This window comes from Salmo trutta, chromosome 40 (assembly GCF_901001165.1).
Source record: "Salmo trutta chromosome 40, fSalTru1.1, whole genome shotgun sequence".
In the NCBI taxonomy this organism is placed as follows: domain Eukaryota; kingdom Metazoa; phylum Chordata; class Actinopteri; order Salmoniformes; family Salmonidae; genus Salmo; species Salmo trutta.
In genome coordinates, this window is record NC_042996.1 from 4,351,409 (window position 1) to 4,360,263 (window position 8,855).

Here is an 8,855-nt window from a genome sequence, read left to right on the forward strand (position 1 = left end):
CCATTTCGAATCCCACCATACCTTCTCCGCTATGCAATCTGGTTTCAGAGCTGGTCATGGGTGCACCTCAGCCACGCTCAAGGTCCTAAACGACATCATAACCGCCATCGATAAGACACATTACTGTGCAGCCGTATTCATCGACCTGGCCAGGGCTTTCGACTCTGTCAATCACCACATTCTTATTGGCAGACTCAACAGCCTTGGTTTCTCAAATGACTGCCTCGCCTGGTTCACCAACTACTTCCCTGATAGAGTTCAGTGTGTCAAATCGGAGGTCCTGTTGTCCGGACCTCTGGCAGTCTCTATGGGGGTGCCACAGGGTCCAATTCTCGGGCCGACTCTCTTCTCTGTATACATCAATGACGTTGCTCTTGCTGCTGGTGATTCTCTGATCCACCTCTACGCAGACGACACCATTCTGTATACTTCTGGCCCCTCTTTGGACACTGTGTTAACTAACCTCCAGACGAGCTTCAATGCCATACAACTCTCCTTCCGTGGCCTCCAACTGCTCTTAAACACAGGTAAAACTAAATGCATGCTATTCAATCGATCACTGCCCGCACCTGCTCGCACGTCCAGCATCACTACTCTAGACGGCTCTGACTTAGAATACGTGGACAACTACAAATACCTAGGTGTCTGGTTAGACTGTAAACTCTCCTTCAAGACTCACATTAAGCATCTCCAATCCAAAATTAAATCTAGAATCGGCTTCCTATATCGAAACAAAGCATCCTTCACTCATGCTGCCAAACACACCCTCGTAAAACTGACCATCCTACCGATCCTCAACTTCGGTGATGTCATCTATAAAATAGCCTCCAACACTACTCAACAAACTGGATGCAGTCTATCACAGTGCCATCCGTTTTGTCACCAAAGCCCCATATACTACCCACCATTGCGACCTGTATGCTCTCGTTGGTTGGCCCTCACTTCATACTCGTCGCCAAACCCACTGGCTACAGGTTATCTACAAGTCTCTGCTAGGTAAAGCCCCGCCTTATCTCAGCTCACTGGTCACCATAGCAGCACCCACCCGTAGCACGCGCTCCAGCAGGTATATTTCACTGGTCACCCCCAAAGCCAATTCCTCATTTGGCCGCCTTTCCTTCCAGTTCTCTGCTGCCAATGACTGGAACAAACTGCAAACATTTCTGAAGCTGGAGACTCATATCTCCCTCACTAGCTTTAAGCACCAGCTGTCAGAGCAGCTCACAGATCACTGCACCTGTACATTGCCCATCTGTAAACAGCCCATCTATCTATCTACTTACCTCATCCTGTATTTATTTATTTATATTGCTCCTTTGCACCCCAGTATCTCTACTTGCACATTCATCTTCTGCACATCTACCATTCCAGTGTTTAATTGCTATATTGTAATTACTTCGCCACCATGGCCTATTTATTGCCTTAACTTACCTAATTTGCACACTGTATATAGACTTTTTGTTTTCTTTTGTTCTACTGTATTATTGACTGTATGTTTTGTTTATTCCATGTGTAACTCTGTGTTGTTGTATGTGTCAAATTGCTATGCTTTATCTTGGCCAGGTCGCAGTTGGAAATGAGAACTTGTTCTCAACTAGCCTACCTGGTTAAATAAAGGTGAAAAAAAGACAGCTTTGCACACTTTTGGCATTCTCTCAACCAGCTTCACCTGGAATGCTTTTCCAACAGTCTTGAAGGAGTTCTCACATATTCTGAGCACTTGTTGGCTGCTTTTCCTTAACTCTTCTTGGTCAAATAGCCTTTGCACAGCCTGGAGGTGTGTTGGATCATTGTCCTGTTGAAAAAAACAATGATAGTCCAACTAAGCGCAAACCAGATGGGATGGCGTATCGCTGCAGAATGCTGTCGTAGCCATGCTAGTTAAGTATGCCTTGAATTCTAAATAAATCACAGACAATGTCACCAGCAAAGCACCCCCACACCTCCTCCTCCATGCTTCACGGTGGGAACCACAAATGCAGAGATCATCCATTCACCTACTCTGCGTCTCACAAAGACACAGCGGTTAGAACCAAAAATCTCAAATTTGGACTCATCAGACCAAACGACAGATTTCCAACGGTCTAATGTCCATTGCTCATGTTTCTTGGCCCAAGCAAGTCTCTTATTCTAATTGGTGTCCTTTAGTAGTGGTTTCTTTGCAGCAATTAAATCATGAAGGCTTGATTTAAGCAGCCTACTCTGAACAGTTGATGTTGAGATATGTCTGTTACTTGAACTCTGTGAAGCATTTATTTGGGCTGTTAACTGAGGTGCAGTTAACTCTAATGAACTTATCTTTTGCAGCATAACTCTGGGTCTTCCTTTCTTGTGGCGGTGCTCATGAGAGCCAGTTTCTTTATAGCGCATGATCGTTTTTGAGACTGTATTTCAAGAAACGTTCAAAGTTCTTGAAATGTTCCGTATTGACTGACCTTCATGTCTTAAAGTAATGATGGACTGTCATTTCTCTTTGCTTATTTGAGCTGTTCCTGACATAATATGGACTTGGTATTTTACCAAATAGGGCTATCTCTTTATGCCAACCCTACCTTGTCAAAACACAACTGATTGGCTCAAACGCATTAAGGAAAGATGTTCTACAAATGTACTTTTAACAAGGCACAACTGTTAATTGAAATGCATTCCAGGTGACTACCTTATGAAGATGGTTGAGAGAATGCCAAGAGTGTGCAAAGCTGTCAAGGCAAAGGGTGGCTACTGAAGAATCTAAAATATATTTTGATTTGTTTTAACACTTTTTTGGTTACTACATGATTCCATATGTGTTATTTCATAGTTTTTACATCTTTACTATTATTCTTCAATGTAGAAATTAGTAGGTGAGTCCAATCTTTTGACTCGTACCATATACAAAATTGTTTTTACGACAGTATTTATACTATAGGAAACTGTAAATACTACAGTGTACTACAGTCATGTCTCCAACACTACAGTAAATACTCCAGTAAAGTCTGCAAAAACACTACAGTGAATACTATAGTATTTAACCATAGTATACTATAGTATTTTTTCATGTGGGTAGATGTGTTGAAGATAGATATTGCTTTCAACCACACAAACGGCAGCCTTGACAGTCTGTCCCCTCCACCCACCAGGGTGAAAGTGTTGACCATTAGTCTTGGCGGCCACAGTGCGATCGTGTAGATTGGTAGTAGTAGAGAACTGTCGGGCCACACAGGTGACAAGGGGAGGCAGAGCTGCTATAAAACACTGGGTGAAACCAATATGTCACTCTCACTCGGCCAAAGAGGAAGAAATTATTAGTTTCCTTCAGACAAGTCCCTCACTCCACAACCCAGCCAGCAAGCCAGACATTGAGGATGTTGCCACCTTAGCTGTGTGTAATCCGAGACGTTGGTCCCTGCCCGCTGCCTGCCTACCACCGTCAGTTTGAAAAAAGTCAAGTGTGTGCCCCTCGCTAGGACAGATGCCACGCGCCGCCGTCTAAAAGCAGTCGATAATCAACGCCTCAGTGTCTGCGTCACTTCTCACATTGACCTGAGAACAACCAAGACCGGTCTTGACCGGTTGTAACTCTGTTGATAAGGCTTTGGCGACACCCTGTGACAACTTTTGGTATGATACCTAACATGTTGAGGGACGGGAAGAAGAGCATGTGAGAGGGAGCACCTGTTTAGGGAGTATGCTTGGGCCAAAAGCAGTGGGGCACAGTAGGGGTGGAGGACAGGGCAAGCTGTTAACTATAGAGATAATTACTGTGTTTGTAAAGATGAGGGGAACAGCCGCTGAAACACTTTCTCCGCACCACTCGACCATTATATTATATGACCATGCATGTAAACCTCTACTTCTATCCCAATTGAGACACTGCGTTCTGTCACTCTCTCTCTCGCATGATACAATAATCACCCACTGTAACAGACTGAATGTATGTATGGTAATAGTGGCCCTTAATTAACGTGGGGAAGAATTATGCAACACGACACCCCTCCACCCTGTGCTATTTTCATGGCAGGTGGCAGCTGACAAATCTGTGGCTAACAACAACTTCATCCTTCTCATCATTGGACAAGCAGTTCCACCTAGTGGATGTAAAGTGTTTCCTCATAGAGTATGACGTCATACTCCTAAGGAGGATGAGCTGGCCAATCAGCGGTCTAGAGGATGAGTTGGCCAATCAGCAGTCTAGAGGATGAGTTGGCCAATCAGCGGTCTAGAGGATGAACTGGCCAAACTACTCCCATGAATAACACTATTACCATAGTGTTGGAGCTAGAAACACACGCATTTCATTGCATCTGCAAATATGTGTACTGACCACTAAACTGTGATGCGTCTGCTGATACCACTGTTACTATACTCTTACCATACTGCTCAATGTATTTATACACCTGCCCCCCATCCACCAATACACATGTACATATTGGACTATAAATTGTGCCTTCCTGTATTATACTTATGCCAAAATTCTTTATTCTATTTAATTTACTTTGTATTCTTATCTTGTATTATTTCTTATTGCTCTTGCATTGTTGAGGAACCTGTAAGCATTTTGATGGATGATGTATTCCATGTCTGTATATACACCATTTGTTTGTTGATGAAAAACTCCAAACTTGATTTGACTGGCCTCCACCCACACCATTCGGTTGTTGGAGTACACCCACTCTATTTCAATACAGAAAAACTTATTTTAACATACTTAATTACCATTTTTGAAAGGAAAATAATTTCACTCATATTGTAAGTAATTATAGGTCATGTGTAGAAATCTGAAAACATTGGACAGTTACTTTAAAAACATTGCTGCTGAAGTTGTCAATGTCAACATTCAATCACTGCCAAATTAAACTAGCCTGTTACCAGAACCTGATCAGGATGTATTCTCAAATGTTTCTACATTTGTATGGTAAACCAAAACAATTAGATTGGATGAGTTATGGGCAAACTAGAGCAAGTTTCCAGTTATTTCCTTTCAAATCAGTGAAGTGAACACAGTTCAGGAGAAAGGAGTTTGGCATACACCCCTGCTCAGTGGTAACCAACAAGGGTAGGCAAGGACTTTGCCCAATATGTTAATTTTATTACATTTCTATAGTGCTTTTCGTAGAATCTCAAAGCACTCAATCTCAAAGAACAAAAAAATATATACAAGCAATATCATTAAAGGTGAATTGATAGAGGCTTTGAAAGCTGCATCCTCCAAAGATGAAGAGGGTCAGTTCATGGCTTGAGGTAGACAGAGAATGATAGGTGGTGATTGAGTCTGCTGAGAAAACCCTGATCGCTCTCACACCACACTAACCTGGTCACAGAGCATTTTGTATTATTCTGTACATAAATCCAAGACCCTCCATTTAGTACAAGTAACTTCTTTTAAGGTACATACCCCTTTGTATGACATGTCACAATTCATATGTTACAAATTTGCAGAACATCTTAAATTCTAGCTAGGTAGCTAGCAGCTAGGCTAGGGGTTAAGTTTAGGTGTTAGGTTAAACGGTTAGCTAACATTGCAAAGTAGCAAACAATGTAAAGTAGTTGAAAAGTTGCTAATTAACTAAAATGCAAAAGTTGTCCGTGAGATTCAAACTCACCTTTGGGTTGCTAGACATTTGCGATATATATAATATATATATATATATACACACACACACCTTTCGTATTAGCCTTAAGCAAACATATCCTAATTTGAGTGTCCTGGAATTTCTTGACTGTTACGTCTAGTCTAGGAGACCAGGCTGACTAATCCAATGTAACCTTCCTCCATACTTGCAGAAAAGAATTCCAGCACAACCTTCTCCCACTGGCTGTTTTAAAGTATCTGTCCTACAACACCAAAAGGCTTTCCAGTCATCCATGAAGGGAAGAGCATGTCTGCTCTCAACCCTAACTGAAGGAGGCCTATAATAAAAGGCTGCTCGACATGTGGAAAATCTCAATTACATACCTCTCGTCCTCCCTCGTCTCCTTCTCAAAACCCATTGGATGAGAAAGCCAGACGGCCCTCCCCTCTGACCAATAGATTTGAGGAGACTGCAATTGAGATCTTCCCATGGTGGTGGAGTGTATTTCTGGAATCTCTAACCAGAGTAATACACAGAGGGCGTGTAAGTACGCATGTGTTTGAGGTGGAGATTACATTTGTAGGCTAGCAGTAGTTTTTGAGCTGTCTAGACTTAATCTAAAAAAGTTAACTGACATGAGACATTTGAGTGACCAACAAAGTGCTGATGCACAACCAAATTTTGAAATTGCACCATGTGTATTCTACCTCATCTGTAAATTGAGACAGTTCCAAAAAATATATAATTCTGGCCACGTTACTTTAGTTGAAAAACCAACATGTGAAAGCAGAGTGACACTGAAGATCTTCAAAGTACAGAAAACAATTTAACAAAACAAAGTGGCAACAGGTCATACACTTTTATTCACACGAGCATTTAACTAGGAAGTTAAGATTTCTCAACATGTCCAGACACATACAAAACATTTACATCAATGTCATTGGCGACATGTTTTTAAACAAACGTTTACATTTAGTAATCAAAAAATGGATTGAATGTCTTTGCTATGGGTAACATATCTGTAATGAGTGAATATTACCCAAACTTGCATTTGGTAACATGATTGCTAATCAAGTCAGTATTACCCATTAAGTATACATTAGAAGTGCAACACAACATGTGAGGTGGACTTGAAACCTTACTTCCTTCCTCAGTCATCCGCACGTGTCCATCGATCTGGCAACAGCCAGCTGATTGCAGTCAGGTAGGAGGCATGTAGAAGAACGGAGTGACCTGAAAAAGGCTCGCACCAGAGTAAATACAGCAGATGGCTGTGAACACATCTGGGTACTGTGTATACAACCAAGATTACGCCATATCGACTACACCTGTAGTGAGGTCAATGAAATGCAACCAAATGAAGTCAAATTGCACCACAGAACCTTACAGGATGACTCCACTACCTGCCACGTTTACCTGTTGGTGACGCAGGTTTACCTGGGATACCTTAGCGGTGGACTCAACTTCACCGGAAGCGACGCTGCGAGCGAGCGCCCCCTACTGACAGGCAGCGTCCGGTGCGTCGCTGTGAGGACAAGGAAAGCCCAAAATGTAACATGATTGCGCAATAGACCATAGTCAAATGAAATTCAAAATACATTTGTTAACGTTTAATTTAAAAAAACGTTCACAAAATAAAATAGGCAGTTATTAACTTGGGTCTTATTTATAATACACATCTTATTTACAATAACCTTATGCACACCTTGGTTTGCGAGGTTTAGAGTCAATGTATTGGTCAGCTCTGCCACAGACTGGTTCAAGCCTGATCAACATGATCCAAAATGGAGATACATTTCGTCGAAGTCCCTCTGTTGAAAATCAAGAGAACTTTCACACGCAGTCCTGGGTGAAAGAGAGGCGCTAGAAACAAATGAAACTGGGTGCGACTTCAACTGGTTGGAACTGGTGTCGATGTGCATGTCGTCGTATACAATGTCCATCAGATACTGTGTTGTATTCTTTGGCGCCATTGCGCCTAGTGGTCGTGTAATTCTGCCGATATTCTCGGTCGCCATATACGTCATATCTTCGCCGTTGTCGGTCAAAAGTTGTTCTTGGATGACCAGTTTAGTGAGCACCCTCTTCTGTTCGCAACGAATGTATTTTTTGAGAGTGGCTTTGACAAGGTTGGTGCGCCACCGTTTCAGGCCTTCCTTGGAACTCAAATGGAGAAGTTTCCTCAGTCTGCACTTTGAAAGTTTACCAGATCTTCTGGAGTAGCAAGGTTTCAGTACTTCGAATTCCACTTTAGTTTCCATGCTGTCCAAGCACATTTCACAAAATGTTAAAAAATATATCGTGTCTGTGAGTTAGCCGTTTGTAATATCAACTCAGCCAGCGAGATCATTCACAACTATACAGCTGGATAAATTCAACTGAATCAAAATAAAATGTTCGAGGATAAAAAGTCAATGCACTTAACGTTACAATGATGCGTCGTACGACCAAAAATGTCGTCAAAACATGAATAGATTAAAATGCCAAGATCCCACTCGCTGTAGTATCGCAAAATGGAATGAGTAAAACGTTGACAGCACATTGCTATCTTCGGAAAAGAAAGTTCCCATGATCCTTTGGAGCAAAAACTCTTCTTCTATGAGGTTTAACGGCGGTTGGCATCCAATTTGTTGAATTACCGCCACCTACTAGACTGGAAAACAAATCCCTTATACTTTGCTTGAAAAATACAAACGTACTAAATGAACACCCTACCATCGAACACTACACTCACTAATTTCAAAGTTATATAAAATAAAATAAACACCACCCTACTCCACTAATTAAATGTATTTATTCCTACCTCATGCCATATCCTGAAAGGATGGGACATCACCACTTAACACACCCTGTAACTCTTCTGATGCCAAGTCTCGCACACCCAAATACCTCTCTGCAGCTGCCACCACAACCTCAATTTTCTGCGACTTCCATTCCATCCCTGCAGTACAGTTGATAACAATTTCTACAAATGCTAAAAATCCAATCTTACTGAAACTTATACCACTGTTTGGCCTATCCCTCTGTAATGGTATATCTCAACTAGTCTCACCACTCCTCCCCCTTAACCCATCTTCCTCTACTTTATTCACTGCCTCAGAATATGACAACTTCTGCACTACTCTAACCCAGGAAACCTCAACTTACTCTCTCGCACAGGACATTTCTGATCCCCAGCTACATGGGCACCCCTACAATTAACACATTCCACTACTTTCCCCAGTACTACACATTCCTTTGTCTCATGCCCTTCTGCACACCTTGGCCACTCCCTCCTACACATGTCCATGAGCTTGACACCTG

The 8,855-nt window shown here is 42.0% G+C and overlaps 1 long non-coding RNA gene across 1 annotated transcript; it reads right to left on the reverse strand.

Annotated features, from left to right (window-relative positions):
- Window positions 1-6,392: 6,392 nt before the first annotated feature.
- Window positions 6,393-8,103, reverse strand: LOC115180063 (uncharacterized). Its single transcript, XR_003873027.1, has 2 exons — window positions 7,258-8,103; window positions 6,393-7,077 (listed from the first exon to the last, which is right to left on the reverse strand). It is a non-coding gene; the product is annotated as an uncharacterized LOC115180063 (long non-coding RNA).
- Between the last annotated feature and the right edge of the window lie 752 nt (window positions 8,104-8,855).